The sequence below is a fragment of the Marmota monax genome, unplaced genomic scaffold, assembly GCF_021218885.2.
Source record: "Marmota monax isolate L192 unplaced genomic scaffold, Marmota_monax_Labrador192_F-V1.1 WCK01_AAM20220418_F8-fsc00039, whole genome shotgun sequence".
NCBI lineage: Eukaryota > Metazoa > Chordata > Mammalia > Rodentia > Sciuridae > Marmota > Marmota monax.
Genome location: NW_026693602.1, coordinates 2,678,186 through 2,705,127, shown reverse-complemented (window position 1 = coordinate 2,705,127; position 26,942 = coordinate 2,678,186). Strand labels below are relative to the sequence as shown.

The window sequence follows — 26,942 nt, the reverse complement described above, 5'->3', positions numbered from 1 at the left end:
AATTAACACAAATGGAAAGGAAACATACACATACACATGATATATAATTGCACAGTTATATTGTTTTATTCGGGCTCTATTTGGGTTGCTAGGTGTTCCCAAAGGTCCACATGTTAAAGGCTAGATGCCCAGGTGTTGGCACTGGGAGGTGGTAGAGCCTTTAGGAGGTGGGGCCTTACGGGACATCCTTTCTTTAGTGGGGTTGTGCCTTTGAAATGGATTATGGTACACTGGAATCACAGTCTCTGATTCCTGGCTTGTCCTCTAAGTGATTTGTTCTGACATGCATCTCATCTCCTTCACTCCAGAATTGCCATCTAGCACCCTTACCAGAAGCCCAAAGCAATGAAGCTACTGGATCCTGAACTGAAAGCTCCAGAGCTATGAGCCAAATAATCCTTTTCTCTTTATAAGCAGTTACTCCAAGTATTTTGATGCAGTAATATGAAGTTGACTAATACAACGTGCATATGTATTCACACATATATAAACTCAGATATATTTTGAAATGTGTTACACATTTCAAAGACGTCCCTTCCTCATTGCATTACTTGACCCTTGTCAAATGTCTCTGACGAGTAAATAATATTTTGTTACTACATGTTTTTTTAAGATATGAAAGTAAATGTAAAGAGATGATGTTGTTTGCCTAAAGAAATAAGTCAGTTCATGCAGAAAGTAAAGCGGAACCAAGATTTCAAAACTCATTGAGTCCAGTGATCCTTCTAATGCATTTAGAACAGCACGACAATGTCTTCTCTTGTAGCAGGTGGGAGAATGATTAAGGTGGTGTCTCATATATAATGTCGCCCTAGATTTATACATCACATTTCTTCCAAAGGGTTTTCAGATATTATCTCATTTGTCTTCTTACATCCCTGAAAGATAAGTCAGGGCAGGTAGGTTCATCTGCATTCCCTAAGATGGATTATCTGAGGCCAGGAAGGGTGAAGTCACTGTGAGCTGTGGAGCTCAGTCAGTGATAAAACCAGAATTTAAGCCTCCTGCTTCCAACCTCAATCTTGGCTGATCTGTATAACAAAATCATGTGAAGGCAAGCGGGCCTGGGAGGGTGAGGTTGGGAAACTTCAGCAAACAGCTGTAATTCTGCTATTCCATTGTTTCTTTTCCTAATATTTCTTTCTAGGCAACAGGATTTTAAATAGAACTTCTTTTCTTCGAAATTGATGATTAATGTTTAATGCAAAAACAAATGAACCCTAATACCCCATATCCTAAACAGAATGGCAAACAGGAGGGCTCCTCATCTTCAGAGTATTCTAAGGAGGCTAAAGTGAACTCGATGTCACTTCAGCCTCCTGCCTTCCCTTTCCTATCTATGAAAAAATAAAAATGGAAAAGGAGACAGCAAAGAGGCCATACATTCTTGTTATAAATTCCTGATCCAATTCTTGACATCTACGTCTGTTCAACATGCTAAATCAGTATCTAAGAGAAGCCTGGATAGATACTGGGGTTCCAGAAGCTCACTGATTCCCATTTATACAGAGAATTCTTGATCATTCCTGTGTCTATCTAGGCCAAGAGAAATCTAATCCATAAAAATAAAAACGGTAGAAAGGGGTGACTTTAAAGAATTGTACCTTGTTGTTCCTGTGTTTGATTTCCATCCTTAAGAGAACAGGACTGGAATGACCTTAGCAGGTGATTTTTGGGAGGACATCTGGTCAGGTGAGGGACCTCACAGAGCAAGAGGCTACAGGGAAGGTCCAAGAAAGGAAGACTCTACAGAAAGGAAGCCTAGCCCCGAGAAGCCCTCTAACAATCTTTTTTGCATGTCCCCTTTTAGATCAAACTAGCAAGGAATAAGCTGGGTAGCAGGAGCAATCCACAAAAATTACAACAGCACAATCATGTAAAAGACAACTACTCTTGTTGTTTTCTTTCTCCTTAACCACACAAGGAAAATAAGAGGAAGCAGGTTTCCCAAGGTCTGTCAACAATCCTACTCTCGAGTAGGAGTAGATAAGTAAGTCACAGCCCCTTCTCCTAGATCAAGGGGCCCCAAGCCTGTCCCCATGATGTTAGAAAGTTTTATAAAAGACATGAAATTGGAGTTTTCAACTGGATGGAATTTGAATAGTGGGAAATGACTTGAGAGTCATGGAATCTGCCTGGGATGCTGTGAAGGGATTTGCTATCCAACTGGGGAGAGGAATTTGACATCACACAATAGGGGAGCAAGGACTGGTAAAAAATAAAACCATTTCATGTTTGTTCCCTGCTGAGCTGAGCCTGCTCAATAAACTAGCTACATGTAGATGCCAACATCAACTGAGACAGTGCAGGAGGAAGGGCAGGCTTCAGCAGTGAGAGAAGAATATTATCTATGCTTCTTCACAGAAATGATTTACTGCAATTGAAACAGCCCAGGAGGCCCAGGAAGAACTATGTGCTTGCAGCCCTCTCTTTGGCAATACATGCAGTTTTTAGATTCCTTCTAGATTCCTTCTTTCCCACTTAGATGCACTTGGATTGGGGCAGTGCACACTGAAAAATCTAGAGAGGTTTATACTTGACACTACAAGGAACATTTATTTCAGGCATGTTGCTACATCAATTAAACGCAATGTGTATTCACAACATTAGTCATTCCACAGAGCAGCTCATTATAATGCATGTGCCTTGCAAAAGCAGCCACGATTCAGTGAGGCATGAAACCACAAAGCATCATTATGGATCATACATCACTATTTTTAAAATATATTAAGTTGTTGCAAGGGTTTTATTCTCCAAATTATTAATGCTGGCCAAAATTACCAACTTTCTTCCTCACTTATTCACAGTAACTTCCATTTGACCTTCCATCCTGATTATATAAATTGACCCTCTAATTAGCTTAATTCAACAATAATTTTAAAAAGTGTTTTCCCACCATTGTGAAATGACACCCATAAATTTGGCATAAAATATTAAAAAGCAAATGGCTCTAATAAAATATTATTAGGGGCTGCTATTTCTAATTTAAAACACTCATTAATTAAGTTTCAGCATGAGGGTAACTAAAGTAAATCACATAAATGAAAAAAGGGAAATAAGTTGAAATATAATTATAGAAATGACTATTTTAGTTTCTGTGAGCAAACTGTGACTTAGTAAAGTTAGGTATAGTTTAACACATTAACTGAAAGGGTGAAAATAGGAGAATCCAGTGTGAATTTAATTCAGTTCAACTAAACCAAGATATCCTTTAAGCATCTTATAAGAATAAGTAAATGCATGGAGGATTGATTGAACCATAGAACTGCAAAGACAAGTAAGATAAAGTCAACAAGCAGGAAGGAATGCAAGTTTGAAGGTATCACTATCAGTCAAATGCTGTGTAATGAACCAATATATTTACTAGCTAAAAGCACATCTTATTTGCTATACCAGTCAGGGCCTGATAAGAAACAGATGGCATGTTCAAAATGGTTTAAATGAAAATGATTAAAGGAAGGACCATTTATAAAGGCATGAGGGGGATGTCAAGGGACACCAGAGGAGCACACGAGGCACTAAAGCTCCATTGGCCAATTCTCCCTACCACCTGTGGGAAGGACCCTGTTTCCTCAGGACCTACTGAGAGATGAGCCAGGAGCAGGCCTGGTGGACCCAACAAAGTGTGGCAGGGCGGGAGGGCAGCCAGATCCAGAACCTCACAAAAGGGTGAGTGAGGGCTGCAAAAAGCTGGTGTCTTTCTCCTTCCATGCTCTCATCTCTCATAGGGCCTCCACTCACTCTATCTAGACACACTGAAAGCTGAAATCCAAGGATTTCAGGGACTATGATCAAAGAGGCCAGAGGAGGACTGGGGTGCCACGGGGGCAGGAATAGGCAACCAGAACAGTGCATTTGCTAAAATGAAATTTAGAGTCCAGTTAACCAGACTTCTCTTAATGAACAGTATAAGGTCTCAAAAACCAGCATCCACACTGAAACCAGGTACAATACTGAATATAGAAAAAGAGAGATTTTGAAGAACATACCGAAGTACTCTAGCCTTCAAGGCATGTGATCTTGACAGGGAATTTGTATCACTGATCATCAGTGAAGGAAATAAATCCTGGACAACAGAAGCTTCCTTCTGCTTAGTGATCCTAGGAACATGAAGCACACATCTAAACTGCATTGGTAAGACAGGCACCTTTTCTTATGCAGCTCTGGAATCCATGCCTCCATCTTTCCTTATTTTTTGAGAATGAATTTGTCACACAATAGACACTCAGTGAAGGCACTTAACCACATACCTTTAGAATTCAGGGAACATGTAGGAGGAAAAAAGGAAAGCTTGAAACTATAATGTGTGATTCAGATTACAGCAAATCAAATGCTTATATTAAGGACAATTCTGATTAAAGGTATTTTGGGTTAGGGAAAAAAAGAGTGAATCATGGCATGGAAGTATTTATCCCAAATAACTACTCCATAGCTCCATTAAGGAAGATTTGGTGTACAGGTTGAAATGCCAAAGCTTTTAATTGAAAGCCTGAGAGATTTTTATTATTAACAATTGGTCATAAACATGGTCTTATCAATAATTCTTGCCACTTGGTATCAATGAATTTCCTTAGAATTGATACACATAGGTCCCATGATACGCTGACTTCTTGTTCTAATTTTTCATGACTCCATTCAAGACAGAAACTGCTTATTTAATTGTAAAGGGAAAACTGTGAAGGCTTCCTCAGTGGGAAATGAGCAGGACCTTGGTTCTTCTTGTGAATGAAGAATACTGGTTAATAAAGCATGAATAAAGACCTGATATAAGTTGTGGGACTTCTGTGAGGGCATTAGTTGAGCCTCATCTGATAGAAACATCAAACACAGGATATTCTCGCAGGAATCCTTCCTGACTCTCAGAATAATAAGTGCATGTCAAAAGAAATTAAAAAGACACGTGGAGAAAAATAGTTCTCCTGGTGCCTTAATATTAGTCACAAATATTAGCTCTGAATTATAATTCAGGTTGGCAAAAAATAAGTTTCTCTCTTTTAGGTCTTTCAAACTAAGTGGAAGTCATCATAAAAACACAAATTTCAAATATTAACTGACCAATTCTATGAGATCTTTATAATTAATGAGGTCTAATAATGAGTTCAGCATGATTTCATGAAGAGCCAATAATACCTTTTGTAGTGGTAAGAGATATTATAGAAGCACATTTAGAAATAAACAACATTCACTTTGTTTAAAAGATTGAGGGGAGGGCTGGGATTGTGGCTCAGAGGTAGAATGCTCGCCTAGCACGGGCGGGACCTGGGTTCAATACTCAGCACCACATAAAAATAAAGGCATTGTGTGTGTCCATCTACACCTAAAAAATAAATATTTTTTAAAAAGTTAAAAAAAAATATTGAGGGGAAAGATCTATTTTGTTGGTTATTTACCTACCCTCAATCCTACCAGCATTCCTGTGCCTTGGGGTGTTGTTATTATCTTATCTGAAAAGCATTGATAGACTGCCTAAAATTCCCAATACAATTTCAAAAACACCAAAGGTATAAACAGAGCAAAAGTGAATCAAAAAACAATAACAACAACAACAACAACAAAAAACCCTTTGGAACAATTGTTAACACTGGAGGCTCTTTTTTATGTTTTCCTTTAGGGAAGTGCTGATTGGATAACTGATGACCTTTCTCAACAAGCTTTGCTTTTGAATCTTTGGAGAAAATTTGGTTTGCACAGTGCTTTTGCTAAGGCCCTGGTCTCACCTTCAACAAAAGCTATTTATTTATTCTCTACCACACATAAAACTAAGAGGAGATATGTTGAGGGTTTTTTTCCCCCTGTTTTATAAAGGGAAAAATGGAATCACAAAATGAAATAATCAATATTAGGAATATTTCTAACCTGCTTCTCTAGGATGAATGTCCTATATATTTTTAGTGATTAACATATTGTGTGTGTGTGTGTGTGTGTTCATGTCATTAGGGGAAGTCTAATTTGATTCCATGAATTAGGTTGAAGATGGAGATGTAAATTTTCTTTAGGACACAATTTCCCTGGAATTCCCAAATTCTTTAATTCAGCTTTTATAAACTGTATAATTTCTGGCAAACACTGTCAGATGCTAGTTGGACAGGAGTAATAAAAAGGACATCACACATGGCACTCTTGGCATGTCATGAACTCTGTTGAAGGCTCCATATAATTACCTCATTATGCTCTTCATTACCAGCTGTCTATTATTAAGATACCCAGACAAACAAGAGGGCACCACTGCGGAAAGTGAATTCTACTACGTAGAATTAGGAGAATGTGAATTGAAAAACAACAACAACAAACTTTGGAACACTTATTAACACTGGAGCCTCTTTTTTATGCTCTCCTTCAGGGAGGTGCTGATTGGATAACTGAAAACCTTCTTCAACAAGCTTTGCTTTTGAATCCTTTGGAGAAAATTCAGTTTGCACAATGCTTTTGCCAAGGCCCTGGTCTCACTTTCACAAAAGCTATTTATTTCTTATTCTACTGCACATATAACCAAGAGGAAATAAGTTGGGTACTTTAAGAGGAGTTAGGGAAAAAGTATAAAAATTGAGGATAAGATATAGTTCATGTTTATATAAATATATCAAAAAGATCCTAATGTCATGTATAACCAAGAAGAACATTAACAAAATAAGGAAATTTGGAATTTATTTGCTCATATAAAGTACCCAGAGATTGCTCATGTGTGGGCACCACTAGATACTGATGCTTAAATATTATTTACACCCTTGAGGTGACTTTTCTCTTTGTTGGCTACACTGTCAGATTTGTTCCAAGAGCCAATAAAATAACTGCTGAGAGCATCCCCTAGTATTTACAGAAAGGGGGAAAAATCTCAGGAGTTCATATAATGTCTCATTTACCTGGTTTAGTTCACATGCCTGGGAAACTGAGGGTAACATCTTGCATACCAAGAGTAACAGACATATTAATTGCCTAAACAATGTTGGAGTCTGGGAAGTTAAATGCTCAAGATCAAGCCAATAAATACTCAAACTCAAGTCTGTTCATCCCCAGTCTCTCTCTTCCAGATATAAATAAGTGCCTTCATAATAGTCAATTACCAGCCTGGGACAACGTCTAGCACTTGCTTTGAAAAACTACCCACTCTTATGAAGCACAGTAAACCCTGCGCAATGAGTCCCAGTGGAGATTGTCTAGAGTTCTAAAACTCTTTTAGGTTTTCCTTTAAAATAAATCACCCCAATAAGACTAGTTCGGACTCTCAGTGATTTCCCACATCTTTTATCTATGTAATATAATGCTGTGTACTGGGGGGCGGGGGGAAGGAAACACTAAGAATGTAATAATAAAGGCTGAAAATAATATGTACATTTGGTTTTGCCATGGAAAAGGGTAGAGAGACTGGGAGACCTGTAGATGCTGGGCAGGTCTTGCTTCCCAAGTCTGTCCTTCATTTCCAGAGTGACTTGACAGCCAGCAGAATGTGTGCCTCTGAAGGAGAAGCTTGGCACAATCTCAAGGACAAAACGTAAGGTTGATGACAACCTTGCCATTCCTATCATGGGATGAAGTATATTTTTCTCCAGGAAGGAGGAATGAGCTGCGTCTTCCAGTCCTGAAAGTGAATTCCCAAAAGTGTTGACTACACTGACTCCTGCTACCTTGATGTCACCACAAATAGTGCCTCCCATGATTGCTTATTTAGGATTTTACTTCCATCTACACTCTGAACCAAGGGCCCACCCTCTGTACCTGCCTGCAAAATAAATAAATACAGATATGCACACGTACAAGGGCATGCAGTGCACCTTTCTCCTGGACTTGAAATATAGATGGTTTTTAACAGAATCATTTCTCTGCTTTGCCAGAACAGGGATCATTCTCAAATAGCTGCAGGCACTAACAATTACTATTTTGAAAATCTGACTCCATGTGATGCAGCATAGTGGAAAGAGTCCTGATTGAAGAGCCAAGTGCTGTATGTGTCATAAATTCTATTTTTTGCATCTATATTGAATAGACTGGTGCCCTTTCATAAAGTAGAAAGTGTTTGAGAAGATGAATAGAGTAACAACATTTGACCTTTTAAGGTTCTGAAAACCTAAGATAATAAATCTCAAATACTTAGAGAAAAATATGTTTTAGGGACACATCATTAGAATCGCTGCCTTTGACACATAAAATAAACAAGTAAAAAACTCTTGTGGCAAGATATAAAAGCTATCTGGGCAATTATTGATCATGTTAGTTATGGTCATTTTAGAATATATTGATGGAGGGGAGCAGAGACTCTGGAACTGAATGGCCTGGTTCAAATCTGAGAAGTTCTATTCAGTAACTTTGTGACTCAGGAGAAGAGCTTCCTTCTCTGTGCCTCCATCTCCACATCTAGGAAATATGGGTGATACCCACGGTATCTATCTCCTAATAAAGTCTTATAAATATTAAATGAGGACTGGGGCTGTAGCTCAGTAGTACAGCACTTGCCTAGCATGTGTGAGCACTGGGTTTGATCCTCAGCACCACCACCTATAAATAAATAAAATAAGGTATAAAAAATACAACAATAACAAAATAAAATAATAAAAAAAGATGAAATGAAGCTGGGCACAGTGGCACACGCTTGTAATCCCAGTGGCTTGGGAGGCCAGGGCAGAAGGTTCAAAGCAAGCCTCAGCATCCTGGCCAGTCCCTGAGCAATTTAGTGAGACCCTGTCTTAAAATAAATATTAAAAAGGGCTGGGGATGTGGCACAGTGGTTAAGCACCCTTATATTCAATTCTGATACCCCCCCCCAAAAAAAAAGATTAAATGAGAAAATAGATAAAGCCTAGAGAATTCTGTCTGACATAGATCAGTGCTATTAAGAATTTGCTGTTATAATGATAAGTATGAAATAAATGTATAATAACTCAAAAATAAGTATATCACATACTTAAAACATAAATAGCAGGGGATGGTGACACAAGCCAGCTCCTTGGGAAACTGAGGTGGGAGGTCTCCTTGAACCCAAGAGAGTAAGATCAACTTGGGAAATACTGTGACACCCCATCTAAAAAAGTTAAATGGAAATGATACATATTTGAATGTAAATATGCAAGTTAAAGTGTCATTTAGGAAATGCTATTCTTTATTATACTCCTTGGTGAGAATTTTTCTTTGGTTATTGTTAAAACACACAGAAAACAAAACATTTTCAAGGTTCATTATAGTAGTAAAATATAAATAAAGATTATGTAATAATATTAAGACCAGCAGCAAGAGCAAGTAGCCTGCCCCATGCAGCAATGGTGTGGCCGGCATTGGCTGGAGGTTTGCAGCAGTGATCCCCTTACAAATACCCCAGTAACCACTACTCTGATGGTCCCCAATTTCTTTGATGAGTAAATTGAGGTCTAGAAAGATTAAGAAACTGACCGATACATACAGAATTAAAAGGCATTGGGCCAGGCGTGGTGGTGCAGGCCTGTTCCAGTGGTTGGAGAGGCTGACACAGGAGGATCGTGAGTTGAAAGCCAACCTCAGCAAAAGCAAGGCACTGAGAAACTCAGTGAGACCCTGTCTATAAATAAAATACAAAATGGGTAGGGATGAGGCTCAATGGTGGGGTGCCCCTGAGTTCAATTCCTGGTACCAAAAATTTAAAAACTAAAATAAAAGGTGTTGAAATTTGGACAGACACCTATTAAAGGTGGGCCCAGGCTCATAATCTCAACCATGATGCCAGTGACCCTGTTCTAATAAGCAAAGACATACTTTTTTGTGCTGATACTTTCTGCAGTGATCAGGATTTCTTAGATGTAGAATAAAGAGGAGATGTTAATAAAAGGGGAAGCTTTTCATATTGCCATATTTTTGAGATGATGCCAAGAAGCAGCATATATGTTATTACTGAATGTAATTTCTGATCTTCATTCCCTCATTCTTCCACATGATTTTCTTTTTAGCATATTTATTCTGGATTCCTGGATTTTGTCAAACCAGTCAAAATAATCTTTTTTACTGAGCTTGTAATAAATATTAAGGAATCACTAGATGACACTAATCTCCTTATGTCCTCAGGGAAGTCATATTACTGGTGAGCGTCACATAATACAATTTACTTCCCACCAGAATTGCTAAACGCATCATGAAAAAGAATTCTCCCACTTGTTATTCAAATGGTGTGGTTTCAAAACAGCCATTTTATTATTTACTTGATAAACTGATCCAAAGAAAGGACTGCAGCATAGGTGATGCCACAGAAGAAATTTGACAATTTGAACTTAAATGTCTATAACTCTGTGTGTGTGTGTTTTCTTTGTAACTAGTCTAAACAAATTACCAAGACAACTGCACCTTTCTGTTCTGGAACCCTCACCTCCCCTCTACCCCAGGATTCCAGGTGACTCACTACTGTGTGCACAGGTAGCCTAGAACACATCCACAAATGTGTCCAAACACACCCGAGCATCCAACAATCTCTCTTTGTGTTTACTGGCACTGCTATCCTCTTCCTTCTTTCTGACACTCAGTGTTTACAAGTCTCCTCATTCACCTCTTCACCTCCAAGCTCCTTCTCTGCACCTGAGTATTTTCTCAAAGCTAGTGACCTGCCTTCTAATCCCTGAGACGAATTTGTTTTTTATCTTCCTGGACATCTGGGTAGAGCTAGGCAATGCTGCCCTTTCTCTCTATCTTAAAACTGCCCCACTATTCAGTTTCCCACTGCACTCTTTACTTTCCTCCATTTCTGTTCTTACTGCTCTTTATCATTTTTATTGGAAGCTGACCGTCTCTCATGCCCTCTGTCAGTATTTCCCAAGGTACTGTCTTAGATCATTTTCCCCCTCCTTTCTTTCTTGAATCTCTCATTTTCAAAGATGGTCTCGGTAAGTCTCCCTTTTGAATTGTTACTCAAAAGCCAGTGGCCACTTGCTTAACCCAAAAGTCATTCCCATCCAGCTTCTTTTTTGCACATGCCAGTACAAAGAATTTGGAAGAACAGATGCACTGGACACAATTTTGGCCAATGAGATTCAAGGATGAGACTGGGATGGCTTTTCTTCCCTGAATAAAAGAGTCAAAATCAGAGGTAAAACTCTTTCCCTTTGGCTTCCTGGCTTATAAAGCAAACAGGAGGCCTCGGGAATTACTGCACTTAATCTCCTAACCATGCCGTAAGAGATGAACATGTGTACTAAAGGTCAAAATGATTAGTGTAGTAAAGTACAAAGAGAAAAATCCTGTGCCTCTCATCATAGTATGAGGCATATGAACCAATATCAGCAAATGCCTGGATCTGAATTTTTTGCAGTGTAAGAAAAAAATAATGACTAATTATTTAAGCTACTATTAGATGCTTTTAGACATATGAATCTTATCCCTATCACTTAATTCCATCCACCTACTTCCAAATGAGGATATCCCAGCTGCATGTCAAATTTATCATAATGAGAATTAAATTAATATAAAGAATACTTTTATATAGACTCTTTGTATTCTTACTACATAGCACTTTATAGAGAATTAGTGTAAACTAAACTGTGACAGAACAAGCAGTGGTGGAGCAAATGTAATCTCTAGGAACTTCCCATCAGCGGAAACAGCCTTGAAATATACAGTTCATCTTCCCACTTGACTATTTTCATCTTGACATTATCGACAACCTGGGATAACATCTCATGATCACATGACAACATTATTTAGCTCTTCCCGGATGTCGGTTCATCTGTAGCAGAGTTTTACATCCTGAACTCAGCAAACCCAAGACAGGCACCAATGACACTGACTTCTTATAATTATCACAGCTTTTCTACAGCAAGGTCAGACAGGGTTACCAGGATTGAAATGGAAAAAGAAAGGTTATCAGGACATTTTAGCTTGTGTGCTCAGATCCCGTGGCTCCTGCGGTATGAGGTATCATCTACCCAGTTACTCTAGATGTCCACAGAAGATTTCCCCTCAAGAAGTAAGATCCAGACCACACTTACAAGTGGAGGTTATCTTCAGCTGCGAACTGACTGGAATTCATCATCAAACCAAAAGCATTTAACATAGTTAGGTACCTTAGACTATTCCTTGGAAACTTCCTTAGTCCACTGGATTCATTGTCAGAAGCCCTGGACTCTGGCTCACAGTTCAATATGACCTTAAGCAAATTTAAATTCAATTTCCAGTTCCCTCTTCTGTCTAGTGACACTCTGAATGGAGGGACCCTATGATGATCATATAAAATGGTGTATGCACAAACTCTTTATACCTGATGAAACATTATAACATTTATTTGTTTGTTAATTTTAATATTCAAGTACAATCAGCCATGCTATAAATGGTGCAGGGACATGTAGAGCAGCACAGTGTGACTGTCCTCTCTCCAGTCTGCCATTCATTAATACCACTTGTACTCTGGTCCAATGTGTGATTAAGCAATAGCACTTAAATCTTTCTTCTATTTTTATCTTTGATGTTTCTGAGTATCTAACTGGTTAAACCATTTTTCCCTTCGGGAAGGGAATTTTTGCATGATTTTTAGGTGGCTATGGTCTCAGATGTTGCTTCAAACAATCTAACCTACTTAAACATTCATGAATCTCATGAGGTCAGGCTAGAGAAGATACATTCTGCTAATCTTTTTCTAACAAATGTCTTTAAAGAAAGCAAAGGAAGGTTGTATGAAACAGAGAAAGTGATTTTTGTATTTGCTGCTTTTACTTTTTGCCATGTTCAAGGTCAAAGAGTCTTACAAAAGCCTTTCATTTTGGACAGTGGGAGTGATGTCTCAAATATCAAACATGATTGGAGAATCAGAAGGGTGAAGAAGAGGGACAGGGTGACTTGCTGGTCAGCCCATCAGGTACAAGTATGATCTGAAAGAAGAGTGTGTTTTTTCTTTCTTCTCTGTCATTCTTTTTTCTGTGTGGTTTTAGAAGAAAGACTCCTGGACACATTGCCATTTGTAACCTGACAGAAATGAGAATCGGGTATCAAAATGACTTTATGACAATGGAAAGCGTGGGCATGTCTAGGCAGGTTTTCTCCCCTTTGGGAAAGAAATACTCACTCAGGAAATGAATGTTAGAGTATCAGAAAACTAAGTATCAAGAGTAATGAAATACTAAAATAAAACCAGGTAAAATAGCTTCTAATCCATTGTTCTTCATGCATTTCAAAGTGAAATAATTCTGGTGCATCAGCCCAGGCTCTCTCCCCAGACACAATCACCTGACAAGAACATAGATGAGACTCAGATTGATGGACGCACTGGGAACATCGTCAACCTTGTGGAGTCTGATTACCATCAAACCACTAATCCTTCCCTTAGAAATACACGGCGTCACTTAGAAAAGAATCCCCAAGTACAAAAATAATATTTGCAGTAAATGTTTCTGATACTGGCATTTTTCTTGCATTTTCTACTTCCAAAGCAATTTCCCATGAGTTTTACATATTCCTTCCAGTGGTGAAGAGAGTCAATATTGAAGTCTCCAATTTTGGAGCTGCAGAAACTGAGACCCAAAATGAGAGAACTTGTCCAAAGTCACACAGTGAAGTGGCATATCTGAAACTGTAGCTGTTGACTTTAAATGTTGTGTTTTCTCCTCTGCTTTCTGACTGCCATGAGCTGAGCAGCTTTCCTTAGCCACACACTTCCACCATGATGATCTGCCTTGCCTTAGGCCCAAGACAATGTGGCCCAACAGGAACTGAACCTCTGAAACCAGTTAACAGTGAGTGGGGGAAACTGAGGCAGAGATATTGAAAAACCCATGTGAAATAAAACCTAATGGCTGCTCCCCTATTCTGCAAGAATATCAGAGAGAAAGGAACAGCAAGTCACAAGCACTTGGGGTGATACCAATAGCAACAGCCATTATCAGAAGGACCTGGCCCATGCATCCTGGGGGCTCAAGAAATGACAGTGGATTAATGATGGAACTAGAGGACCAAATATCCCTGAGCAATAAAAGGATTGTGGAAGATACAAAGATGTTGCTCTTATTTTCAAGGATGGAGTGGTAGAATTAGCAAACCAGATAGAAACATGAAAATATGTCCTCACAGCTGCAAACACAAGAGAATGTTTAAAATGAAGGCATCCAGGGAGCTCTCTGGGGCTAGATTAACAGCCTCCTACTCCCCCAGTGCTTATGTGAGTGCAAATAAAATCACGGTGAAATCATTAAAAAAACAAACCCACAAAACCTTGTGTCCTCTGTTCTCAACATGACATTATGATTGAGAAGGAATCTATGAGGAGACACAGAATTGTATCCTTGATCCTAAATCTTCAAATGTCCCTGGCATGGCTTTCAATAATCTGTGTTGTCTGTTTTTTCCCCTCGTGGTGTTCAGAAACCTTGTTCTCACATCCTTTGGTGGGATTTTCAAATGCCTCTCATTTTCTATTGTAAGCGTTCATTTCCAGTTTGGTATTGTCTTTTCTCAGATACTTGCTTAGGTTGCAAGTTCAAAGTTAAAGAAACTAATGAGAAGGGAAGGTGTTTGTTCCACATAATATTCTGGGAAAAAAGAAAAGAGAGACGATAAACCCCGGAAGACATGCTTCCACCCCTGCACGAACTGCAGAGGGTCTCAGTGTACAGAGAACATTCCTCTGAATATCAACAACACCCGAAAGATATTGTGGGCTTTTTACAGCTACAAATGATCTTGAGCCTAGAATTTAAAGTTGAAAGCCTTACCTAATGCACGACTTTGTGAATATTACTCAATGCACAAAGCTCATATTTAAAATCGTGTATAGGTGTGAATCCATAGCCACAAGGCCAGAGTTTTTAAGATGAGATGCCAGTTTCTTTGTTACTCTGAGGCCAGAATAAGCTGCTCTGCGTGTTTCACTGTGTCTTAACTGAAATTCAAGAATGAAAAGCAAATGTAGTAGCTAAAACATGTGCTTCAAATTCCCTGAGTGGGGATGGGGTGGGGGTTGTGATGGGTGAGTTGTTGTTTATACTTAGGTCCTATGCAGTTAATATTTTCTTAGAAACTTCTTTCACACATTGCAAAGTGCTGTTATAATTATCAGTGCTTTTTTTTTAAGGGGCAATTTTAAAACATCAGCATATTATATAAAATGTTAGGTATCACTGATTCAACACATTTCAATGGTGCCTTCCAAAAGCTGCTCTCTGTAGCAATGATTCAAAACTATTACCCAAGTTTGTGTGAAAGACTGATATCTTTGTGAGTTCACACACAATTTCCTTGGGACAGTGTGTAAGGAGCAGCTGTCACTTCAGCCTTTAGCTCCAGCCTGAATAAGTGCATCTTCAAAGACAGCTTGCGTCACTGCCATGAAAACCTAAGTAGCCCAGCTTTATGGCAAAAGGAGAACAAAATCTTTGTGATGTGGAAACAGATGTCCTTAACATTTTTCAGTATGTGACATCATCTACTGCAGTGGTACAAACGACTTTTCTGAGTTTAAAAATAATCTGTACCTGAATTGAAAGGCCAACCCCAAACTAGTTGTAATTATCATTCCATTCAAAGAACTCCAATGAAAGGCCATGCTTCTTTAGAATTTCCTTTTGTTCCCATGGTGCAGCATATATAAACTTTAGGTAATTAAAAGCTATTCCCAGCCAAAGCAGAATAACCTTTTAAATTTCTAGCTTCTGCACCTTTCTAAGCAGAAGAAATATTTTGCCAACAATGTCACATTTCAGCTTTATGAAACCAAGCATTAATGAGAAGCCGATGCAAGACTCACAACTCCAGCACCCGCCATCAGATGGGCTCCCCACCACCAGTCAGTTCATTAAGCATTACCTGCATGTACTGCTGTGTCAAGTGTGCTGCAGTGTAGACAAGACAGCAGTGTGGGCCAGCAAGTGCTAAAAGACCTAAGCCCCCAGGCAAATGGTAACAATTGCAAAGCCCTTAAAAGTTAAGAATAAAGCATATATCCATATATTCTATCAAGGGAAATAACCTGAAACAAAATTAATCTGCATCTCCATTCAGGCTTCAGTGTCACCCACAAATCTCAGAGGTCAGTCAGTTATCAGATTACTCAATTTGTGTTACGTGGTGAAAAGATCAATGCTCTATATCTACTTTGAGTATGACCGTGTTATACCATTTACTGGCTATAATGTAGCACAATGATGTGTTCCCACTTGCTAGTGGAGAACACAGAGCGCCTTTTGAACTTCCTCTTAGTTGTTTCAGGGAGTTCCCAGGAGCTTCATGAAATATTGCGAACGACTGGAATTTTCCTCCTTCTCTGCAGGAACCTGCAGCGGGTGATATTTTCAGTGACTGCCTTCATTCCATATGATGACCACTGACAGGAGGTCCCCTGAGTCTCCCTGGGCCCGCACCTGCCAGTATGCTCCCAAGTTGCCACTTGCTCAGGACAGTCCCTCCCATGGGGGACCACTGACAGTCCTGATGTGCTGAAGCTTCAGAATGCAAAAGTGAAGTTCCGCTCAGGTCCACAGATTCTGTGTCCAAATAATGGGAAGGGCACTCATCTTTTTAAGTGACATTCATTTTATTAGAAGTAAGGAAATCTGTAGGAAGACTTATTAGCATGATATTTTATCCTGTTATCATCTTATTTACTTCATACTCTCACACTTCCTCATTCACTCTTCTTCTCCATTCCATCAACTGTACATCGCTTCCCACGCTTCTTTACATGCTCATTATAGTTATGTACAATTGTATAATATCTAAACACAAGACTCAGACATAGATAAAGGCACTTTTCCTTACAAGTTTCTAAAACATGAAGTGATCTAGTGTTTTCTGAAACACCCCTTTTTCTCAATTATGCAATGGCACATGATTCTTCATGGATGCTTTTGGAGATTCAATCTATTACATCCTTCCGTGGGTACACAGCACTTATTCTCACATTCTGTTACTGATATGCCTTCACCCTGTTTCTGGTTTATCACTATCACAAGTCATGCTCAAACATGCTTTTCCATGTATTCTTTTCTTTGTGGGGAGAGGGTTCAGAGATGGAGCCCAGGGTTGCGTTACCGTTGAGCTACATTCTCAGTCCTTTTAATTTTTCATTTTGAGAAAGGGTTTTACTAAGTTGCTTAGATCTCATAGGATGCTGAGGCTGACCTCAAACTTGCCATCCTTTTGCCTCAGCTTCCTGAGTAGCTGTGATTATAGGCGTGCATCACCGTGCCCAGCTCTTTCCATCCATCCTGAAATCCTAGTGTTCTATGTGGTTGGTAACCAGGAGTATTATTGCTGGATCAGAATGTACACTTTTTATTTTAATAGATGCTAGTAGACTATTTTTTTAAAAGATGCAAAAATTTATATTCAATCTGTAATGTAGGACAGGACACTTTTCAGAAGACAAAAGTGACGTTCCTCTCAGGTCCACAGATTCTGTGTCCAGATAATGGGAATGGCACTCGTCTTTTTAAGTGATATTCATTTTATTAGAAGTAAGGAAATCTGTAGGACCTATTAGCACGGGAATGGCACTGATCTTTAAAATCTTTAAAATGTCATGATCTTTAAAATTTTAGCCAGTCTTATAAAAAATTGGTAATCACATTGCTATTCTAATGTTACGTTTTCATGTAAAGACAATTAGGACATTTTTCATGCTTCTTTTTTTTGCTGATTTATTCATATTGCTCAAGACCATATTTTCAAATCCTTTGCTTAATTTTTTGACCATTTTTCTCAAAATAGAACTCTATTCTACGGGGATTAACCTACCAATCTGCAAAATGCAAATTATATTTCACATCTACTTTTTCCTCTTTTGTATGCCATATTTCTCATAAAAAATGTTTAGATACCATAGAGTCATATATTACTATTACTATATATATCTTTTTGGACTGCCATTCCTCAAAAAATTTCCTCTGCTCCTCACTCCTAGATTATGCAGATAAGTATATAAAAAACTCTCAGATTATTTTCTGGGAGTTTTAATGTAATTTAGCTTTCCCACACTTAAATTAAGCCACCTGGAATGTATTTCCATACATGAAATATAACTGTAATACTATTTTTCAAGATGGACAGTTTTTTCACAGCTCTGTTTTCTTAAATAATCTACTCTTTACCTGCTGAGTTAAAGCCATCTAAATCAAAGCTAATCATCATGTATTCTGTAATCCACTTCTGGATTCTATATTCTGCGTCTTTTTTCTATTTGTCCATTCTTGCCATAACACTGATTGAATTGCTGTGGTTTCATGTTAAGTTTTGATGCCTGATCAGATAAGTCTTATTATTTAAATACACACACACACACACAAGTATATATAAGACAGCAGGTTGGGCCAGATATACATATATGTGTATCTCTTTGGCTCTTCTTAGATATTATCTTTTTACCACCCCCCCCCCATAAACTTCAAGGAAATTTTATACCCAATATTCCTTCTTCCCATAAAAATAACTTTTGAGTTTTTAAAAAATTATGTTAAATAGGGAATTCTGGCCCAAGTTCTCACTGAGCTGAGCCTCAGCTCAACATCCATTCCCTTAAGAAATGCAGGTTAGGTTATGCTTCTCTGCTGGGGGTGATTAATAGTAGTGAAGTTGTCCCGCCTCAGAAACAGAGTATCAAGTGGTCCTACTTAATTATTCCTATTTAAATGAAAGAAGGTTATTTTAATTCCATGTACTGCAATGTCAAAAGAGGTTAAACAATGTTTCTGAAACTTACACATTCACATACAATCAAGGGTGAGAGACTTCACATCTGCTGAGACAATAATTCTTGTTGGTCCCCAAGGAAAAAGAATGTGGCTACTTCAGAGTCAAGCATCTGAGAATCCAGGCCTTTGCCCAAAGGCAAAAGATTTTATCTATGGATTCATTTATGAAAATAAATTTTTAATTTAAAAATATATAAATTAAAAAATAATTGGGGGCTGGGGATGTGGCTCAAGCAGTAGCTCACTTGCCTGGAATGCGTGTGGCCAGGGTTTGATCCTCAGCACCACATACAAACAAAGATGTTGTGTCTGCCGAAAAAACTAAAAAATAAATATTAAAATTCTCTCTCTCTCTCTCTCTCTCTCTCTCTCTCTCTTTAAAAAAAATAATAATTGAATGCATCTATATTGTGTCACGTGTTTTTTTTTTTTTTTTGGCTATGTTTACATTAAGCTAGTTAACAAATCCATCTCCTCAGACAATCATATTTTTATGGCTAGAGTGTTTAAAATCTACTCTTGGAGATTTTGAAATATGTAACCCATTGTTATTAGTTATAGTCACCATTATGGGCAAGAGAGCCTGACGCTTCTTCCTCCTTTCTAACTGAAGCTTTGCACTTACTGATCAGCATTCTCCCCTCTCTCTATCCTCTCCAACCTCCAGAAAACACCACTCTGCTCTCCAGTGCTATGCATTCAACTTCTTTATGTTCCACCCCTAAGTGAGATCATGTGATATCTGTCTTTCTTGTGTCTGGCCTCTTCCATTTAGCACGATGTCCTCCAGATTCACCCATGTTGCCACAAATGGCAGAATTTCCTTCTATTTGTGGCTGAATAAGATTCCACTGTGTACAAATCTCACATTTTCTTCACCCATTTATCTGTCCATGGGCACTTAGGTTGGTTCCATTTCTTACTATGGGGAATAATGCAGCAAAGAATGTAGGAATGCAGACATCTCTTTGACATCTGATTTTAATTCCTCTGGATATATACTATAAGTAGGATTGCTGGATCATATGCCAATACCATTTTAATTTTTTGAGGAACCAACTGACTGTTTCCCATAAAAACTATATCAACTTACATTTTTCACCAGTGTTTCATTTTTTTCTACCTCCTCACCCACCCTTTTGTCTTTGGTCTATCTGCTAATAACCATTCTAGTTAGTATGAGATTATCTCACTATAGTTTACATTTCTATTTCCCTGATGATTAGTGATGATGAAGACTTTTTCACATACTCATTGGCCATTTATATCTTCTTTAGAGAATGTCTATTCATATATTTTGCCTACTTTTTAAAATTAGGCTGTTTTCATATTATTGAGTGGTTTGAGTTCCCTATGAATTTTGTATATCAGAACCTTATCAGATATACAGAATGCAAATATTTTCTCTGTGTGTTATGTTTTCACTATACTAGTTCTTTTGTTTGCTGTGTAGAAGCTTCTGTATAGTTTGATACAACCCCATTAGTTTATTTTTGCTTTTGTTGCACGTGGCTTTTGGGGTCATATCCAAGAAATCTTTGCTCAGACCAATACCATGGGTATTTCTCCCTATGTATTTGGCTAGTGTTTTTTGTTTGATTGTTTGTTTGTTAGATATTGATGGACCTTTATTTTATTCATTTATTTATATGTGGTGCTGAGAATTGAACCCAGTGCCTCACACATGCTAGGCAAGTGCTCTACCACTAAGCTACAGCCACAGCCCCTCGGCTAGTGGTTTTATAATACTATGGTCAAAAGTTTAAAAGATAAAAAAAGACATTCATGATTAATTTCATCATATTATTCTACCATCAAATAGCAGTCTTTCTCCAAGCAAACATCATTATTTATTATAGAAAGAGGGGAGGGATCAATAAATATCCTTTTCTTCTCTTTTGAGAGTCTAAATAAAAAATATCAACAAAAAACCCTCTGAAGAGATGATACAGAAAAAAGTACTAGACTATTATAAATGGGTGTGGCACACGGAGAGAATGAGAGTATGAGAGAAAAAGATAGTGCAAAGAGCAGCAACACAGAATAAAATTTACCTAATATGTAAAGTGCAAAGATGAGGAAATAAAGGAGACAGAGATAGAAATGGAAATGTGTAGAGAGGATAAGATGTAAAAAGTTACAAGTAATCCTCACCCCCATTGTGACACTGAAAAGTCAGACACACTACAACATCATTTGTTAAACCCATCAGAAAACTGAGTATAAAAAATAAACCAAATTGAAATTTAGAGAATTTTGACACCTTCTAGAACACTCCTCAAGAAAATTAAAATTAGACTGACCATATAATACAGCAACACCCTGGGTGTGAATCCAAACTAATCAAAAGCAGGATCTCTAAGACACATGAGCATTCCAATGGCCACTGCATCACTATTCATAGTAGACAAGATGGGCAATGACCTAAGTATCCACTGACAACCAGATAAAGAAAATGTGGTAAATATGCCCATGGAATATTATTCATTCTTAAAAGAAGGAGGAAGTCCTACAATATATGATAACATGGATCAACCTGGATGGCATTATGCTAAGTGACATAAGCCTGTTACAGGACACACACTACATGAGTCCACATATTTGCAGTATCTAAAGTTGTCAAACTTGTAGAATCAGAGAGTACAAGTGTGGTCGCCAGGGGCTAGACACAGGAAATTGGGAAGTGGTAATTAACCAGCATAAAAAAGTCTGAGTTAAGCAAGATAAATAAGTCCTAGAGATCCACTCATGTACAATATGAGCCCTGTAGTTAAAAATATTGAATTCAAATGTTTTGAGAGTATAGTTCTCATGTTAAGTGCTCTTATCAAATTTTCTTTTTAAAAAGCACTACAAATTAAAGAATTAATAAGTTGGATGTAGAATCTAAAACTTCTGATCAGTGAAATATATCAGTAGGAAATGATTAGGCAAGTCAAGGTCTGAAAAAAAGACTTGTAATACATATATTCAAAAAAAGCACTCTTATGATAGGCAAAGAACTCTTAGAAATCAATAATAAAAAGAAAACTATTTTTAGATAGACAAAAGACTTGACTTTAAAAAAAAGATAGATGACCACCCAATAAGCATTGAGAAAGATACTAAACATAATTAGTCATCAGGAAAATGTAAATCCTAAGCACAATGAGATACTACTGTAAGCTCAGTGGAAAAGCTAAATGAAAATGATTGGCAATCTCGTGTGTTATTAGTAACTGTAGCTTTCATATATTACTATAATTAGGAGTATATAGTCATATAACAAATTTGAAAAACACTTTGACAGCTTTTAGGAACATTAAACATGAATCTCTCTTATAATCTCACAATTATACTCCTCAGATTTTACTCAAAAGAATAAAAGCACTTATTCAAAAAATATTTGTACACAAATTTTTATTGATGTTTCATTCATCATTATCAAAAACCAGAAGCAATCTAAATGTCTTTGAATAAGAAAATGTGTAAAAAAATTGTGGCATATCACTAGAACAGAATGCCATTTAGCAATTAGAGGAATGAGCTATTGATTCATGCAACAAATGAATAAATCTAAACAACCTGTAAAGCAAAGGACACCAGCTACTGGAAGCACACATTCTGCATGATTTCATTCATGCAAATTTCCACAAAGAGCAAAACAAATCTATAGGAAAGTGGCTGCCTCGAGTTGTATCGGGTGGCAAGGGGACTTCTGGAATAAACAAAATGTCTACCTGGGCACATGTGAATGTCAAATTCATCAAACCAAACAGTGGATATCTGTCTATATTATTCTATGCAAATTATGCCTCAATAAAAAATACATATGCCTTTGCAAAAATATAGGCTACTTTTCGGCAGGTAGAAAGAAAGTGAACTTACTTAAATGCGACTAAGTAACATTTAAGAAACCTGAGCTCCTTCTACATAGAATCGGTAACTCCCATCACAGATCAACTGACAACAGAGACAGGAGCTTCCAAAAGGCAAAGGCAGGGCACATGGCCAAGCTCAAGACCACACAGAACATAGGGAAGGGAAAAACAAAGCCAGGAAGCGGAAAGCAAAATTTGAGCCATAAATTGAGGCATTTCACAATATTAATGGACATTTTTTTTCCATCAATAGGAGTTGGCCACTTCATTATAAACTTTATTTGAACATCTGAAATTAAATTATACATGTTTAAGGGCTTAAATATTTAGGGTATGGATCTTTTTCCCTACACTTAAATACTGACTTTTTTCCTCAATCAACTATTAAACTCCAAATAAAGGGAGTGTTTCAAAATATCAGCTAAAGTAAAGGTGCTATACTGTAGGGTAAAAGTGAAGGGAAACCTATCAACGATGTTTGTGCCATTACATAGGCTGAAAAAAATAAGAGGGATCTCTGACCTGGCTGAAATATCTCAGAATATCAGTTTCTTTCATCTTGAAAATGGGCATAATAACACTTTCTTCAAAGGAGTTACATGGGGGTTAAAGAGGAAACCCTGCATCACATATTAAACATAGTGTTTGGTATTTACTTAGTGACTGGAAATCTCAATTTCTTTTTCCTCACTCACAGTTTCATGTCATGCAGATCAAGAGGAAAAACAGCCAGCGGAATTTAAACCTCAACAAACATAGTTAGGACTTAAAGTTCTTCAGAAGCCAGTTTAGAACACCAAGCAAAGTCAAATTATTCTAAACACAAAATACTTTTATTTTCCCTAGGGGGAAAAAAAATGAAAACAGTAAACTAGATACTACTGTCTAGGAAATCATATCATAACCAGAGTGTCTTGTGCATATAACACACAAAATTCAATAAATTTACACCCAATCTTGAGAAGTTCACTTTTCTAAAAGGTTCTAATGAGGGTTGCTAGCAATTGGTAATAAAAAACATCTCCAGGTATATATCCTTACCTGAGAAATGTTCAGTGTCTACTGGCATCTAGATGTTTTCCTATAAGTTAATGAGGATACAGCAAACATCTATTTACCCCCAGAGTAAAAAGAACAGGGTCAATGTGCACTTCTGCAAAACACAGCAGAAATTCACATTTCAAGGATGGGCAAAAACAACTTCGTAACCTAGTCATATGTTTGCAGTTTTGATGGCTGGCTGTCCTCAGTGGGGATCTGAAAGAGCTTTGTCCTACCTTCAAAAATACCTACTTGCATGGGAGGAAGGAGGAAAGGGGCAGATTTTGATAGTGCTAGTCTTTGCTTTCTAAGTTATTCCTTGTTCTGAAGTTTCCACTGTGACATGGGAAAACCTCAAATTCTCACCCTGACTCCCTAAGACTGTAAATAATGTTCTGAAAACATGTTTGTCCACATTTCAGTTTCCAGGAGATTTGAAGTGGGATGTACAATTGTGAAATCTCCAGACATCAACTTCACTGAAAAGAACTTGGGCTTTCTTCTTCCAGCCATGGGCTTTAATTTCAGGCTTTAAAGACCCCACCAAAAAGCTGAATGTTGGAGCAGCCCATCCTGAAAAAAAATGATTCCCTCATAATGAGGAAAATAATCAAAATGTCACTTGAATCCTATTAAGGATGCTAATAGCCCCCAGAACTCGACTCACCTCCATCTGCCAAGCCTTTTCTATCCATCCACCTCAGAGAGGGACTCAGCACAGAATTGAAAGATGAAGGATGTAGTAGGAGGAAAGGAAAGCCATTCTAAATCAACAGTTAGACTCTTCCCATTTGTTATGATGATCAATTGCATTTCTACTAAAGTCACCAAGGATGATCAATCTAGGTCTGGATTTTTAGAAGTGTACAAGAACAATAAGTAGTTAGCAAAGTAGTTGCTGTGTCAAGGACACAGAGGAAAAGTCATTACTTCTCTTTAAAAATATCTAAGACTAGTATGTAGGTAAGCGAATTTGAAAGGGTAAAGTAACATATTTATTTGCCCAATTAATCCTAAGTAATCATAAGGTCAATAGGAAAACAGAAGCAACTTAGTCATTGGACTTAACTAATTGGCAATCAACCAGTAGAGAAGATCTGATGGTTATGGGCCAGTGTAGTATAAGCAATGATTTGCAAGAACCAGCCAGTTAAAAGACATTTAAAGGCATGCATGTAACATTATTTTTAAAATAACATAATTCAGAGTCTCATTGCTTATACCTTAAAAGTATTATGATCTTCAAGCATTTGGGCTTTTAAGTGCTTACAATTAATAGCTGTATTTTAAATCCTTTTTTCCTCTCCGGGCCACCCACCTCCAAGGAAAAAGTAAGAATTCAGGGGAAAAAAATTCCAGGATAAAGACTACCAGTCCACAGGGCCTATTAGCATATCAATGAACTGTGTTTCTATTTACACTTCCATCACTGGAGCTAACTGTTAGCTATTTTAAGGAAGAGGTTATGCCTTAATTAACAGCACTTGGTAAATGAAAGCCAGTTGCATTTCTTAAGTATGTTCAAATTTCAAAAATTTTATTTCACAGCAGGGATTCCAGTTCGTCCAATATTTTCATGTGATAACACTTCTGATCAAGGAAGAAAGTCTTTAAAAGACCCCAAATAATTAGTTTCCAGAACTGGAGTCAACAAAAAGCATAATTAATGAGTAAGCAAATTGTTTATCTCTGGAGCATTAATATGCATGCACATTTTAAATGAAGGGACTTGAAGGGAATACAAACACCTTCAGTATTTAATACTTCGAGCAGGGATATTTCTAAATCCTTAACAAAACCAAGTGCTCAGGGCAATATCACCAGCTGTGTAGCATGGTGTATGCCTATAACTCTGGCCCTTTCACATTGTCTGTCCTGCCTATACCCTGGAGCTGCTGGAGGATTGCACTTAACCATGAGCATTGCAGAACATGAAATCTTGTCGTTTCTGCTTGCTTTCCCTTTCCTTCTGGTCATTCTCTGCTTATTCCTCCTCTGCACAGTTCTATCACCCTTTCTGAAGACCCAGAGCTCCCTCCTCCCCAACTTCGTGATTTTTCTCCCTTTCTCTCCCTTTCTCTCTTCTCTGATTGGAAGTTTCAAAACCGGCCATATGTGAGGGCTTTGGAGAACTTCTGTCACAACAGGTCCAGAGCCACACTCACAGTCAACCACTTTTCCACATTTATCTCACAAATTGAGAATAAAAGACAAAGCTCCCAAACAAATATTTTTCAGTTGTGGTTTTAACCCAAATTCTTGCCCTTTTTTCAAAGATGTCAGAAACAACAAATGTGGGACCACTTATGACCAAGTTAGTAAATACAGGAAAAGACATTGGTAGAGAGCCCCTTGTTTGATTTTTACTATTTAGGAGGCACCGTCAGGCAGCAGCCCAACAGCAATACCAACAGCAGCAGCAGCTGCAGCCCCAGTCTTCTATACAGCTTATGTGTATGAATTTATTTCACCCATATAACAGTTTCCCAAGGTGAGTATTATAAAAGAGGAAGCAGCAGCACTGGAAATTAACTCTCCCACAGTCACAAAGCTGTTAAGGGACACAAAACCACCCAGTGTCACTGTAGAACCTGCCCTCTTACAAACCCACCAGACCGCCATGCCTATTTCTATAGCATGTTCCTGTGGTGTGTTGAAATGAGACTCTGTTCTACCATTTTGAAGAAGTGATCTTTTCTGGGGCTAAGATGAGTTGAAATCCCTTCAGTATACATTACTAAATATCCCCAGCACTGGGCAGAAAGGAAGTTCCTTCTACCTGTGTCATACACCTACCAGTGAAGAATGGAAAGACGGGTAAAAGTTACCATGGATCAAACAGAAATGCCTCAGTATGGGCAGTGTTTAAAGCAAATTTCCCCTGCATGAGGCACTGTGCTCTTCTATAGGCCCGGCAGTATCCCTTAGCTTCCATCAAAGTCCCCACCTGCCATCAAAGCCTTTCCTGTCTCTTACTTCACTATTGACCACCATTGATGATTCCATAGTTTCCCTGCCCTGACAACACAAAAGTTCATTCTAAGGGGATAGATATAAAGGAAAGTACTTCTTCCTTCTTTTCAGTATCTCCCCAGGAGCATTCTGTCCTGTCCAGGAGTTTTAAGAGTAGCCCCTAGGGATAGTGCCTTGGTACCCTGTTGTCTAACCAGGAGAGATGATTCAGTTGGAAAGAAATTCAAACCAGGCGGAAGACTGAAGTATCTGGGACAGAAGACCATTGGGTCGTTGCATGGCCTTGATGTAAAGAGGCCAATTAGAGTTTCTGCCTAGTGATTCCCAATACTTTTTAGCTTTGGTGCCAATAAAAATGTCAGGGAAAAGAGAAGAAGTTTATCTACAGTATTTAAAAGAATAATAAAGTTTAAAAGTAGGGTATGTTGTCAATCCATGCCTTTAGAATAAT

General features: G+C 38.0%; 1 protein-coding gene across 5 annotated transcripts in view; it reads right to left on the bottom strand.

Moving 5' to 3' along the window:
* Inpp4b (inositol polyphosphate-4-phosphatase type II B) overlaps nucleotides 1–26,942 on the bottom strand; it is a 799,925-nt gene that overhangs the window by 331,532 nt on the left and 441,451 nt on the right. The window lies entirely within an intron of this gene.